Below are 15,273 nucleotides of genomic sequence, written 5' to 3' on the forward strand. Positions count from 1 at the left end.
AGTCCCTCTGGCATCCCACTCTGACGTCCCTGTTCTGTGAACTTCTCCACTCCCCAAGATTACTCTTGGCCTTTTCTTAATGAAAGTTTCTAGGCTAGCAGTTTACTGTTAGGGAGAAATAATTATATGTTCACATTTTAAAAGATTCGTTGTGGAATGAAATGACTTTTGGATTGCTGACATCTGTGAAGCTTATCCTAATTCCTTCTCCTCACCTTCAGATGTTGACTTAGGAGCTTACCACCACCATGAGAAACAACACAGTTTGGGGAAGACTGAGTTAATTTCTGAGTCCAGAGTCTTTGTCTTCTGAACCTAGAAAGTGCTTTTAGGTGAAGTCCTCCTGTAGTGTTTGTACCAGTTTCCTGTCTGGGATGCAGGAGGATTCTGATGGATTCAACCCATGGCCCAAGAGGAGAAAAATCACTATGGCTGCAATTCCTTTCCATACATGACAACATTAATTTCAGACTGTCAATATAGTCTCCCTTGGGGACTCCAGACAAAGAAGGCATTTTTCAGTTATTGAGGACTAGAACAAGGGATGAACAAGAGAAGTAATTCAACCGGCAGGTCCCTTCAACACTGGAAAGGACTTCCTTTATACTAAGGCATGCTGCAGCCCAGCACTGGGAATGAATTATAAGCTGCCAGTGTTGAGAGAGCAAGGGAGGAAAGGACCTCAGGTGGGAAACAGAGGCTGAATCTGTGACTGTGCATCTGAGTAAGAGAACAGCAGATAGACAGCAGGTGACTGTGAGCAAAGAGTATGCTGCAGCTGACAATAGGCTCAGAAAACTTCTTAGGACTTCAGCCTGATATCATTGACAAGATGAGCTTCAGAAAACTAGTCTTGAACTGAAGAACTCTTACCTCCAGCCAGGGTTTCCAGACTGATGGATATATAAATATTTTCAGTAAGGATAAAGGTCAAGCCAGGGGCAGTGGCACACGACTTTAATCCTAGCACTCTGGGAGGCAGAGCCAGGAGGATCTCTGAGTTCGAGGCCAGCCTGTTCCACAGAGTGAGAGCCAGGACAGGCACCAAAACTACACAGAGAAACCCTGTCTTGAAAAAAAAAAAAGAATAAAGGTCAAGGGGATGTGAAAGACATTTGTGATCTTTCCAGACTGTTTCAGTTTTGTTTTGTTTTTAATAGTAACATGATTCATTGAGAAGAGAAAAAACTAGAGGAGACTCATTTGTAATCTTATCCAAAATGAAATATATATATATATATATCATATATACATAGATATATATACATATGTATATACATATATACATACAGCTATGTATAATGATATATATATATATATATATTGCTAAATATAGTTTATCTTTGTCAGAAAAATCCAATCTAACAGGAAGAAATATTCTGATATTAAGCCATTTAAAAAATTTGTTTAGTATATATATAAATCTACTTTCCACGTATGAGAGACAACATGCAATGTTGGTCTTCCTGAGTCTGGCTGATTTTAGTGAACATAATGATCTTCTACCCATTTTTCTACAAATGTCATTATTTCAGTCATCTTTCTGATGGTATAAAACTCCATTGTGTATATGTATCACACTTTCTATGTTCATTCATCTGTTGACATCTAAGCTGACTCTCTATCTTGCCAATTGTGAGAAGTCCAGCAAGTGTCTCTGTAACATGTTAGCGTTGAATCCTGTGCATGTATGTTCAGGAGTTGTATGGCTGGATCATATGGTGATATTATTTTTAATTTTTTGAGGAACCACCAAGCTGATCTCCATAGCGGCTCCGTTAGTTTACATTCCATAAGCAAAGTATAAGAACTCTTCTTTTCCACATCCTCACCATCTGTTGTCACTTCTTGATTGATAAGTCATCCTGGCTGGCATGAAATCAGCAAATAAATGGCAAAGTTAATCTATGTTATAGGTCAAGTACATGTCTACAGGATATTCACATCCAGCATATATGGAAAACATTCTTCTCAGTAGTCCAATTTCTCTAAAGCAGAACACATTCTAGATCACAAAGCAAGTCTTGTTTTTGTTCTGTGTGTTTATTTTTATTGTTGTTGGTTTTCCAAGACAGAGTTTCTCTGTGTAGTCCTGGCTGTCCTGGAACTCACTATTCATAGGCAGGCCTCAAACTTGAAGATCTACCTGCCTCTGCCTCCCAAATGCTGGAATTAATGGTATGCATCACCACTGCCCAGCAACAAAGCAAGTCTTAACAAATACCAAAAAAGAAAATAATTTCTTACATCTTATTAAGTTATAGTGGAATAAATCTGGAAATAAAGAGCAAGAAAAAAAGTCATAGATATGTAAGCAAGCAGAGATTGAATACACTCTTGAATGAACAGTATATCATTGAAGAAGTCAGGGAGGAAATTCATAGAATCAAATGAAAATAAAAATTTCAATTTTACTAGAACCTTTGGACTATAACCAAGGCAGGTATATATGGAGTCTTTATACCTATAAATAGTTACATTTTTAAAAAAAAGAAAAGAAAAAGAAAGAGTTCTCAAATAAGTAATCTAATGATGCACCTCAAAATCAAATAGAAACACACACACACACACATACACACACAAGTCCTCAACAAAGTTAAACCATTTTGTAAAATTACATTTGCAAATTTCCAATTTACTTTACCTCACCTTCTATAGAATTTGACTCAAATTCAAGATTCCTCTCCTAAACTTTATGTATCTCCCCGGGCCCATCAGTTGCTCCTTCAACTTTATGAGGGTTGATTTTGATGGGTCCATTTGATCGAATATAGAAATACCTAGGATGGCTGGAGAGATGGCTCAAAGGTTAAGAGCAGGCACTTTTCCAGAGGACCAGAGTTGGGTTCCAAGCAGTCATGGTAGTGTGGCTAACAACCACCTGGGACTCCAGGGAGTCTGGGGCCCCCTTCTGGCCTCCACTAGCACCTGCACACACGTGTAAACATTCACATACAGAAGACACCACACATAGGAATGAAAAATAAAATAAATGTAATATATATATATATATATATATATATATATATATATATATATATATGGAGCTGGACATAATGACATACACCTTTAATCCAACACTTGGAAGGCAAAGGCAGGCAGAGTTCTGAAAGTCAAAGGCCAGCTTGATGTACATAGTGAATTCCAGGCTAGCCAGAGGTACATAGTGAGACCCTGTCTCAAAAAAGGAAAAAAATAAAAGAAAGGAAGGAAGGGAAAGGAGAGAGAGAGAGAGAAACACAGCTTGCATTATAGTAATTATGGATGATTCTGTGTTCGTTTATTTAATCATTGCTGCCTTTTAAGCCATGGTTGGAAATGGCAACTCAACTCTTCTAGGGCAGTGGTTAAGGCACGAGGGCCGCAGCTGGACAGAATTCTGTTTCCTCTGACTCCAACTCTTGCAAAACTGTGAAGGGAACTTAACTAAATCTCTGTCCCTCTAAAGAACTCAAGATTCAAAGGTCGAGGTGGAATTCTGCTCTTCAGAGAGGCTGAATAGCAAGTAGCTCACCTCCTCTCCTTGCTCACATCCTCCAAAAAGCACATTTGCGGCTCCTCGCCTCTCCTTATAAACCCTTCTCCACCTGGCTCCTCCCTACCACTTCCTGTCAGCTAGTTGCTGATTCAGCCTCCTGACCGCAGGTGAATTTTATTTAATCAAACACATCTTTGCATCTTTAAACCAATGTTCCAGAGCATAAACAAAAGTAACACACCTTAAAATAATAACATGATTCCAGTTATTTTGGTTACATACCAACCTCGTCCCAAATTTGATGACACAATGCAACCATATTTTCTTGGATTCTTTGAGTCAGAAATTTGGAAGGAACACAGTAAGGGTGGCTTGTCTCTTTTTACTTTGTAAATGTCCTGCTGGGGAGAACTAAGAGCTGAGGGGGCTTGATAACAAGGGGCTGAAATGTCTTGAGGTTTCTTTCTGCCATGACTAGTAGTTGGTGGCAATGATTGTAGGCTGCGAATCTAATATGGCTACTGACTAAAGAGACAAAACAGCTGGACTTCTTCCATGGTGGTTGGCTGGCCCCATAGTGAGTGTCTTAGTTAGTGTCTGTATTACTGTGAAGAGACACCATGACCACAGCAACTCTTATAAAGGAAAACATTTCATTGAGGCTGGCTTACAGTTTCAGAGGTTTAGTCCATTACTAATTTGGTGAGAAGCATGGTGGTATGCAGGCAGACATGGTGCTGGAGAAGGAGCTGAGAGTTCTATATCTTGATCCACAGGCAGCAGAAGGAGACTGTGTGCCACACTGGGAGTGGCTTGAGCATATATGAGGCCTCAAAGGCCACCTCCACAGTGACACTCTTCCTCCAGCAAGGTCACGCCTACTCTAACAAGGCCACACCTCCTAATAGTGCCACTCCCTAGCTGCCAAGCATTCAAACACAGGAATATTTGGGGGCCGTTCCCATTCAAACCATTCAAAGAATGTTAATGTATGCTTTAAATGTTTTGAAGCCTTCTCATTGCTATGAAGAACCAGGGCCATAATAGGAAAAAAAACTATTATAGTTTTAATACAATTTTGATTAAATGTGTATCTAAGTAGTTATTGCTGAGGAAGAAGTGAAACAGTATATTAGAAGGACTCTGATAATAGTGAATGCTATTAAAAGTGCTTCACAACACAGAGAAACCCTGTCTCGAAAAACCAAAAAAAAAAAAGTGCTTCACAAAGTCAAGCATGGAGAAGTCCAGCCCTAGTCACTGAAAATAAAATTTAATAACTGTGTAGAGATATGTAAGAGAATCTTATTTTCAGAAATCCCGTGATATTTAATTGCAAAGTCATAAGTCATTGACTTCCTAGTTTCTAGCCACCTTTACTTCCTGAAGACACCAATTGAAAACTTCCATTAAGGAAATATCCATCTTGGGGACGTAGCCATATGCAGATCTCCTTCATGATAACTTTATTAACTGTGCTACTCTTCGCTCACTGTCTCCACTGTATACCTCGCCAAGAGGGCCGGGATGGTGTCGATTGTCACCAAGGAGACAAGCCTCTCTCTGAGAGTGCCTCTGAGGACTGTCTACGGTAACGGAAGGATCCCAGCACAGGTGGGGTAGCATCACTCCACCGGTGACTGAATAAGAAGGGGGAGGAGCTGAGCACAGCGTTCATCCATCTCTGCTCCCTGACTGGGGATGCAATGGGAAACCACTTCTTCAAGCTCCTGCCCCCATTCTTCCCTGCCATGGCGGACTCTGTCCTTGAATTGCTAGCCAGAAATAAGCATTGCCTTTGTTAAGTTGCTTTTATTGGCTATTTCATCATCGTAACTAACAAAGGAAGTAATCCGAGATCTTATTTCCTCTCTGAGACTCCCTTGGTTATTGTCATGTTTCCCATCCTGCTTGAGTCTTCTGGGCAGGGTACTCTAACATGTCACCACGTAAACATTTAAGATCCTAGGCTTGGTAACCTCACCGGTGGTGCATTAGAGAATGCATCGGGGCTGTTGTCTTTGCTCTTTGAGACACATGATGTAAGCTTGTCTCTGGTCCCCGGTCTCTCCTCTCAAAGAATCAATGTGGGTAGAAACGTGTAACCTCATTCTATACAAAATCACCTTTTGATGTTTTGTTTTGCTTTTGTTTTTTAAATGATGCGATGAAAAAGAAATTGGCTTCAGTGAAAAGATAGAAGATGGAACAGAAGGCTTGGATTGGGGGAAATTGAACGGAAGAGCCTGGATGTGGGAGGATTGATTATGTGGCCTCCCTTTGAACGTGGAGCACTGGGGTCATAGGGAAAGCAGACCCAGGACAAAGTTGACAGAAAGTGACTAGGAACAACATGTGTTCAGAATAATGGACTATTTAAAAGATGATTTGCAGCCTTCTGAAGAACAGAGCAGCCTTAGAGAGAAGGTTCCAGATCTCTTCGAAAGGCCCTCCGGGCATCAACCTTCTCTCAAGGAAAAAGCAAGCAAATGTTTAAATAAGCTGTTCACATCAGAGTGACTCCGCTTGCATGTAGGAACTTGTGTTTGCCAAAACCAAGTGCCCTGTGACTTACCCAAAGACGTTATCGACATGAGTGATATTTTCCTAATACAGGAAGGGTATGGGTGTTCCGCATGTATTACACTTGAAGAGAATGAAAAACACAGAGACATTGTCTTTCAGAAGGGGAGTCCTCACAGCCCCCTCGCTGTCATGTGTTCCCATGGCCGACTACCGGGTTTGATTCACTTCCGTTTGCACAGCCTATAAAAGCCTTGAGTGGAAGCTTCCGTGGGAAGTGGCTGTCACTCAGAGGTCATCATTACTCAAAAGGCCGACCTTTGCTTGGCTCCTTGGATGGCACGGCCTGCGGCCTCCTCCCTTTGTTCTGCTCTCCACAGGCACAGAGGGGGCGGCACCAAGGACCATGAAAGTTTTAACTCTGATGCCTGGTATGACAAGTCCGGCAACTTCCAGTCCTGTGCAAACAGAATGGTCAAATTACCATATTCTACTCAAACTGAAACGACTTCCTCACAGGATGTCGTTACATCGGAAGCAAACGTGACCCCACGCTACAGCAGTCCATTTAGGCAGCTGCAATTGGCCCCGCTGGGCTTTAAGATGCTTCTCGAAGGCACCAAATGAGCCCACCGGGCTCAGATACCAGGAAGTGATGAGAAGAAGCGGAGCCCTCCCTGCTAGAAGGTGGTTGGAGGGTTCTTTGTAAATACTTAAAAACAATCCTACTCACTTTCAGTTTTCAGAAACCGGGAAAGGGTTCTGATGGTAGTAATGGTGGGCGTTGGCTTTGTTTGGTTTGAATGAATCACTAAGAACCGGTGGTGTGGCAGGAAGGGCTTCTGCAGGTCCCCCTCCATTAGCAATGAAGGGAGAAGAGACTTGAGCCCGATGCCCTAGAAGCTGCACACCTCAGGTGGAAGTCATGTGGGGGGGTCCTGTACTACCTTAGAAGGCCGACTCCCTTTTTCTAGTACATTCCTTTTTGTGATAGACGCTTTCTTTATGGGCACAATCTGAATTTAGAGTTAGACAGTAGCCATTGTGGGGAGGGAATTCAGTTAATCTGAGTGTAGTTCCTGGTTTGGGGTCCTTGGTTCAAATGAGCAACTCTCTCTGGCATCAAAGGTGTGTTCATTGAGTTCCAGTTGGTTAAATTGACCAGTCATTACTCATCCCTAAGTGGTAACAGCTATTGTTCTGAAGCAACGATATGCAGATTTCATATTTTACATGGGATCTGGGTTTGAATTTATTCTAAATAAGTGCCTGAATTCTATAGATTAATGCTCACAAATACATTGTCTTTTTTTAAGTAGCTGAAAAGAAATGACATTAATATTGTGTAATTATTTATTTACATAAATTAAGAGGAAGCCCTCTTAATATACAATAATTAGCTGTCTTTCATCAATGTGTCAGAGTGAGTGATATTCATTTTCTCTTAACTTTATATCCTTCAAACTGAGAAGGAACCAGTTGAGAAACCAACTTTACTATGTCTTGACCAATTATTTCAAAAGAAAAAAGGAACAGAACAGAATGGGATGGGGTGAATGGAATTGCATTACACAGAGTAAAATATAAAATATTAGGATGTATTCTGTCAAGCTTAACACTGTCCCTATAAATTAATATTTATAAATTATAAATTAATTTATAAATTAAAATTATAAAAATAATTTTAATTTCAGCGTGTGAGTGGGGGGGGAAGAGAGAGAGAGAGAGAGCGCTATGTATGAGTTACTCTTTGACATGACATAAAAATCTATGTCTCTGAATTTCACCATTGAACAGTTTCAGATTCTCCACATTAGCTTCTGTCTCTCTCTGGACACTCTCTTATATTTGCCTACTGACCTTATTCTCAAGTCTCCTCTGCCTGAGAGTTCAGTGACGTCAATGCAGATGGTACCAAGAGTGCCATCCATTCTTCCTCCATCGACTCCCCCAGTTGTCGAGCTGGACAGAAAATGATTGTGATGGTTCATCTCAGTTGTCAACTTGATGAAATCTAAAGTCATCTAGAAAAGAGGTTTCTGGGCATCCTTGTGGGGATTATCTTGATTAGACTAATTAAAGTGGGAAGACTTGCCCACTGTGGGTGGAACCATTCTTAGGCTGGGATTGACCCCAGTGTAAAAAGGAGAGTGAGCTGAGCACAAGCATTCATCCATCTCCTTCCTGTATGGATACAATGTGACCAGCAACTCAGGCGCCTACTGATCTGACTTCCCAGCAACGATAAACTATAACCTATCATCTCAAATTCCGAGCCAAAATAAATCCTTTCTCTCTTAAACTGTTTTTATCCCAGCAACAACAGCAGAAGTTGTTGAGACCATGACCAACAAGGATTTCCCCAAATGCACTACTTTTACATTAGAACAAATACAGCCATGAAAACATCATATTTCTACCATATCTTTTATGATAGTGTTAGGCTGATAGATATTAATATATGTGGTGCTGTTTTATTCTAAATGTCCGTGTTCTGATGAACAAACACATTAAAAATAAAATAGAGGATTTTAATATAGGTACCTACTCCAGAGGGATGTCTTCAACCATATCCTTTTTATTTATGGTGTGCGTGTGTGTGTGTGCGTGTGTGTGTGTGTGTGTGTCTGCGCGTGCGTGCATGCATGCGTGCGTGCGTGCGTGTGTGTGTGTGTGTATGTGTGTGTGTGTGTGTGTGTGTGTGTGTATAGATGAGGACACTCATGCAGAAGACAGCTTGCAAGAATCAGTTCTTTCTTTCTACCGTGTGTGCCTTGGGGATCAAACTCAAGTCATCAAGCTTGGTGGCAAGTGCCTTTACCCACTGAATCATCTCACTGGCTTTTCAACTATATCTTTCAGAACACATGGCATCTCAACCTAGTGTAGATTTTTGCTACAATTTATGCATGCATACATTCACACACACAATATTTGTGTGCATTCATATATAGAAATATTTAAGTATAATACAACTTTTTAAAACTACAATATGTCCATGTTTATATTTGCTAGAAACCTGGAAGCATAGACATCAAAACCCATGTTAACTTCATGGGTTTGTGGGTAGTGGAAACTTGGAGGTTTTTATCTTACTATATCTTACTTATATTATTCTGTAATACATACCTATTCCTACTGAAGGAACAAAGAGAGTAAACGATAAGGTCTACAGGGCAAAGTGGGTAGCACTTCCTCGACTCCTAAGACCTTACAGGGATTGACTTCCACTCTAAATAACGAGCTGTTCTACTTGAAATCAGCTGCTCTTGACCCTGACTCCTATTCTTATTGAATATACCCTCCCTTCCTGATTTCTTCCCTCAACACTACTTTGCAATAAAATCATCTTCTCACTTTGTAGGCTTTTAGATCAATGAAAAATTAAAATCAAAACAGATTGTTTTTTTTTCTTCCTTCTTAAACAACCCAAATGATTCATGTAATATTTTTAATCAATTTTCCATTCTGAGAATTGCAAGTTGCCCCACCCCATACACTTCATGGCTCCAATCAGAAGAGAAAGCCTTCTCTATAAACCAGGTAGAGAAGGCTGGGACTAAGAGACTTAGAGATGATGGAGTTTTTAATAACCAAGGTGAAAAAGTATCTAGTAATAACCAGGAAGCCCTGACATCTACCAGCAGACTCAGGATCTCCAGCAAGGAGAGCAGTGGGATAGCAGAAGCACCTCCACGCTCTCCAGGCTGGACACAGACGGCCAAGGCTAAGGGCTCCACATCAATTCCTAAATCAAAACGAGCTGGCCTCCCTTTATTGCAGGTACCTCACCTGAGAAAATAACACGCTCTTCTTTAGGGAACCATAGAGTTATTTAACACAAATCTCTCGTTGGCAAGGAATGAAACAGGAAGAGTTCATGGGTTTGCCCAAGTTCATAGAGCTGTTATTAGGAGGGCCGACACAGAGTCCACCAAGCTAAAGAAATGCAGACTCTGGAATGGTTATGAGCATCAGTGCACGGCTGTTGGGAAACTCACTCCACATCTCACAGGTGCTGCTAGCATTGACTTCATCTGCATGCTCTATACATGTCCTCAACATGGACATTAAGGAATTGATTGCCCACACTGAGTTTTCATATAAACATGTCTACCTATATAGGACACAAGGATATTTTACAGGTAGAATTTCAAATATAGAGAGCAACTCTATTTGAAAGAAACTCTTTATAGATTGGAAGCTTTTCTGAAGAAAAAAAAAAAAGAATACAGTAGACAACCTCAACCTAGATGCTTTGTCAACCCAAATTTTCTTACCTAAAATTAGCTTCCTGAATTAAATGAACTGATAAAAAAATTAGTGGAAAGTCCTCATCCTTCCTATGAACACATCTGGGTGCCCTGCCATTGAAGAATATGCATTTTGAATCATGATCCATGATGTGCTTTCAGAACAAAAAGCCAAATCCTGCATGTGTATTATCCACGGTATTTTCTCTCTAGACCAAGGGCAGTCAGTGTTTATTAGGTGTTGCCTTCTGTGGGCAAAGTGTTTTATTTGCAAAAGGAACTGAGAGATCAGGACCCCTTGTTTTGATAGAATGGGTTGCCGTGGAATGTGTTAATGTACGGAAAACACTGAGGGTCCAAATGCCCACCCAGGCCAGACATCAGACAGCCACCACCCATGATCAAAGAAGGTTGAAAGGGAGCCATGGCAAGGAGAGGGAGAGCCAAGGGCTGCAGCTGATGGCCAGGTGCTTGCCACTCAGCTCTAGATCCTGGTGACCATGAAGAAATGTAGACCAGATTCTTGGCAGAATGTCTTTTTATTCATTTGCTTGTTGAGACAAGGTCTCACTCACTGCATAACCCAAGCCTTGATCTCTGGGATACCCCCAACTCCCTAGTGCTGGGATTACAGGTTTGTTTTGCCATGCTCAAGTCAAATACTCTTTTTATTTCCATACGCTAGGGACCAAACCCAGGGCCTTGCGCCCCGTAGGAGCTAGAGGGGTGGGTGCATTGTCCACTGGGCTACACACCCATCCTATCCACTTTTTAGGAGAAAAACTTAAGTCTCAAGTTGTTTTGTTTTTGAGACAAGGTCTCATGTGTCCCAGGGTGGCCCAACTCAAACTCACTATGTAGTTAAGGATGACCTTGAACTTCTGATTCCCTTGCCTCCACCTCTCAAGTGCTAAGATTATATGCTTGGGCCACCACCCCCTGTTTATATGGTGCCAGAGGTCAGACTCGGGACTTCACCAATGCTAGGCAAGCACTCTGCCATCTGAGCTACACCCCCAGCTTCATAAGCCGAGAGCTTTGGATGTAAAATCTTCCAATGTGTTAAATATTCGCCACTAATATGAATTTGTTTAAAAAAATCTTTGGTAGGTCAAACCCAAAGATTCTTTAGTCTACCAGTATAGTAAGCCTCTACAGCATTTAATGCCTGACACTGAATAGTTTAAACCAGTGCACTTGTTACCTAAACAAAACACAAGGCCCACCCATGTTTTGTCCAAATCATGTGCACCCTTTGCTCTTTGTTCTCGTCGCTTCTGTGGTCCTCAACTCCTTTGACGGCATGCATCTCTAAGGTCTACTCTTCCTTCCTCCCCTCATTTCAAATCATTTCACATTTGCAGGCTTCTGTTCAGACTTTGGTACCCAGGCTGGGCAAGGCTTGTGTTGAACACTACTTTTACGGCAATCTTAAAGTTCAATACCCGTTTGCATTTGGTATCTTTGTTTCAGTGAAGATAAAAGACGATAGCTTTTGCTGACACACAACGGCACTTATACTTGGAATGAGTTTAGCAACTTAAAGATGTCAAGTGTCTAGCCCAGGCAAACTAACACGTCAACGTCTGTTGGCACCTTGCCATGACTGGCTAATGAGCGGCAGCTGGCCGTAATATTTTAAGGAGAAAGCACCTGGCAAACACAGGTATGGGCCCATCATGTCTTTCTAAAGTAAAGACATATTAGGTTATATTTAGTCCCGCAGAGGAAATGTGCACCCCAACCTTCAAGCCTTGACAGTGAAAGAGAAATTTGCTGAGCCAACTCATGTCTGCAAACTTTGTGTTGACTTTTAGATACTTGAAAAAACGAAGTCCTGGGATGGAGGTACAGTTTAGCAGGAAAGAGTCCTTGGTGTGTAGGTGTGAGGACCTGAGTTCAGAGCCCCAGCATCCACTTTAAAAAACTAGGCATGACCTCCTGCACCTGTAATTCCAGCACTGGGTTGGGGGAGGGTAGAGACAACAGGATAAATCACTGGGGTGTACCCGCTGGCCTATTCGGTGAGAGACATTGTCTCAAGGAAACCCAGCAGACAGTGATAGAGGAGGACACCCAGCAGCATCCTCCAGCCTTCACATGCACTGGTACACACCTGTGTGTGCACACACACATGCACACAGAGTCCTAGTTAAAGGTCACACTCATGGTCCACATTCACACACACACACACACACACACACACACACGCACACGCACACGCACACGCACACGCACATCTCTATCTCCCATCTCTCGTGGGAAAAGTACAGCAAGTGTTGAAGCTCAGAAAGAATGGCCACTGTCTTTGTTCCCTTGTGGAAGTAAGGATGGGTGGTCAAGACCTGCAAAACACGACAAGCAAATTCTACCAGGCCTTGGCCATTCAATTTAGCTTTACATTGCAAAACAATGCTAAAATATCTCACAGTGAGGCCTATAGTGCCAGGCCAGGTTCTTGCAAGAGGAAAGGAAGTGTAGAAGCAATGATTCCTCTGGATCCTTCTGGACTTGGGCTTGACCAGACCAGGAATCTGGCGGCTGTGGTGAAAGCCTGCTTCTGGATGAGTACTGCCCAGCAAAGGAAAGCCTCAATACCTTCCTTACCAGGAGCGCCTCCACCACCGCCACCCTCCCAGGACATGTTGAGAATAATGTTTGAAGAGGCCCTTTCTCCCTGTTCACCCTCACAAATGCAGGGCATGTTGCTCATACCTGAAATTCCAGCACTCAGGAGGCTGAGGCAGGAAGGTCTTGAATTCAAAGCCAGCATGGACTACACACTAAGATTCTGTCTCTAAAAACTTACTTCAATATCATCATTATTAAAAAACAGTTCTGGCCGGGCAGTGGTGGCACACGCCTTTAATCCTAGCACTCAGGAGGCAGAGGCAGACAGATCTCTGTGAGTTTGAGGCCCGCCTGGGCTACAGAGTGAGTTCCAGGAAAGGCACAAAGCTACATAGAGAAACCCTGTCTCGAAAAACCAAAAATAAATAGATAGATAGATAAATAGATAAATAAATAAATAAATAAAAATAAATAAATAAATAAATAAATAAATAAATAAATAAATAAATACAGTTCTGTAACTTAGGCAAACAAAACCTGGGTCATAATAGATATTATTTAACATTGTTTAGAGCATTGAGTTGTAAGTGTGATTTTGCCATTTTCTACTCAATAGAATTGATTGTTCAATCATAAAAATTTCCTTTTTAACCAGATACTGTATAGGCATAATAGCATCTCCTTCATCTACAAATGTGTTTAAGTTGATAATGGAAACTGGTGTAGAATATAACTTACCTGTCCTTATTACAGCGTTTATTCTGTTTAAGAGCTACTATCAACTGTAATGATAATGAAATTGATTTTCTTTTCTTGATTATCCCTTATCTTTCTCCCAACAGCTTTGCATCCACTTATTTTCCTGTGAACATTCTTCCTATTGGAAACTTACCAAATTCTACCAGGTAAGCTAGATTAAATGCGAAACTATTAAGTTTAATTTTAAAAAATTAACCACACGTTTATAAGATCCAAAGATAGTATCAGCCATGGAGAGAGAATCTAGAACACAAGCTGGGAAAAGTCAAGCCAGATCTCCAACCACATACAGTTCAGAGTACATTCCTTCTAGAAATATGGGTCCTAGGGAGTGGAGGGATGGTTAGGTTGCTGAAATATTTGCCACACAGCGTGAGGACTTGAGTTCAGATCCCCAGTGCCCATGTAAAATGCTGACATGGCAGTATGCATCTCTAACCCCAGCACTGGGTGGAGTGGAGACAGATTCCTGGAGCTCAGTGAAAGGCCATAAAGTAAGAAAAAAATAAGGTGATGAGCAATCAAAGAAGATGCCATATGTCAACCTCCAGCCTACACACAACAAAAAAAAATCCAGAAATATATATATATTTATTATTATTATTATTATTATTATTATTATTATTATTATTAAAGAAATATGAGTCCCAAATCAGCGGCTAACCACTACCTGGAAACTTGTAAGACGAGCACATCTCAGGTTTTAGCAAAATTTTCAAGTAGTTGTGATGCACATCCAGTTTTAATAGCTAGTTTCACATTAGCTTCGTGAACCACGGGAATGGAAATGCTCCCCTCCAAAGGAATGTACTGTTCTAGATGTCTCTCTTGCCTTCCTTTTCTCCAATGCCTTTTCTCCCTTCAAGTTCATCCATTCTACAGCTAGCAAGCTAAAGTTTGCATGATAAAATCAAACTTCGTTCCAAACACTTTGTCTTTATGAAACTCGTGTTATCTGAGACTCTACCAAATCTAGGATTTCATCAAAGCTGTCAAATAATATCTGATTTAAACTCATGATTTGTTTTGAGAAGGGCAGTGGTCACAAATGGCACATACCTACCACTGGTACCAAACTTCCAAGATGGATAACTTTTATACCTTATGTCTGTTTATTATCTTTATAAACGAATTAAGACTTTCATGTGGGCTGGAATTGCTGGATTATCACTCCTGAAGTCATCCGCAAAGGGTTGTGACGCTCAAACATGATCTTGTTCTCTCACAATGCTTAGAACAGGTTGGAGTTTTCTGAAATACCCAATACTGAGAACTCTGATGGCCGGGGTAGACAGCTCCAGCAGCCAAACCTCCACCAAACATAGTATGATTCAGTGTGTCCCTGAGGACAGCGGTGAAACATCTGTTCTCAGAAGCAATATAGATAAAGATGTCATCTCTCTGGAAACGATGGCTGGAAAGGGCCTTTGCATGAGGTGATCTCTCCTTCGAAAATCAGGAATGAGGGCCTGGAGGGATAGACCAAGGATTAACATGTTTTCTGCACAAGCATGGGGACCTGAGTGCAGATACCTAGCACTCACATAAAAGCTATGCATAGAGGCATGTGTCTGTCACCCCGGTGCTGGAGACAGGCAGATACGAAGTTCACTGGGAGAGCCTGTCTCAAAATGTAGAGGAAGACAGCCGACATGGACCTCTGGCCTCTATACATGCATGCATGCATGC

At 41.4% G+C, this 15,273-nt stretch overlaps 1 protein-coding gene across 1 annotated transcript in view; it reads left to right on the forward strand.

The window, feature by feature from the left end:
* Frmd6 (FERM domain containing 6) overlaps positions 1-15,273 on the forward strand; it is a 240,067-nt gene that overhangs the window by 70,044 nt on the left and 154,750 nt on the right. The window contains exon 2 of the mRNA XM_037210598.1: positions 13,668-13,730. The gene's annotated coding sequence lies outside the window, so the exon portion shown is untranslated. The remainder of the gene's footprint in view (positions 1-13,667; positions 13,731-15,273) is intronic.

This window comes from Peromyscus leucopus, chromosome 14 (genome assembly GCF_004664715.2).
Source record: "Peromyscus leucopus breed LL Stock chromosome 14, UCI_PerLeu_2.1, whole genome shotgun sequence".
In the NCBI taxonomy this organism is placed as follows: Eukaryota; Metazoa; Chordata; class Mammalia; order Rodentia; family Cricetidae; genus Peromyscus; species Peromyscus leucopus.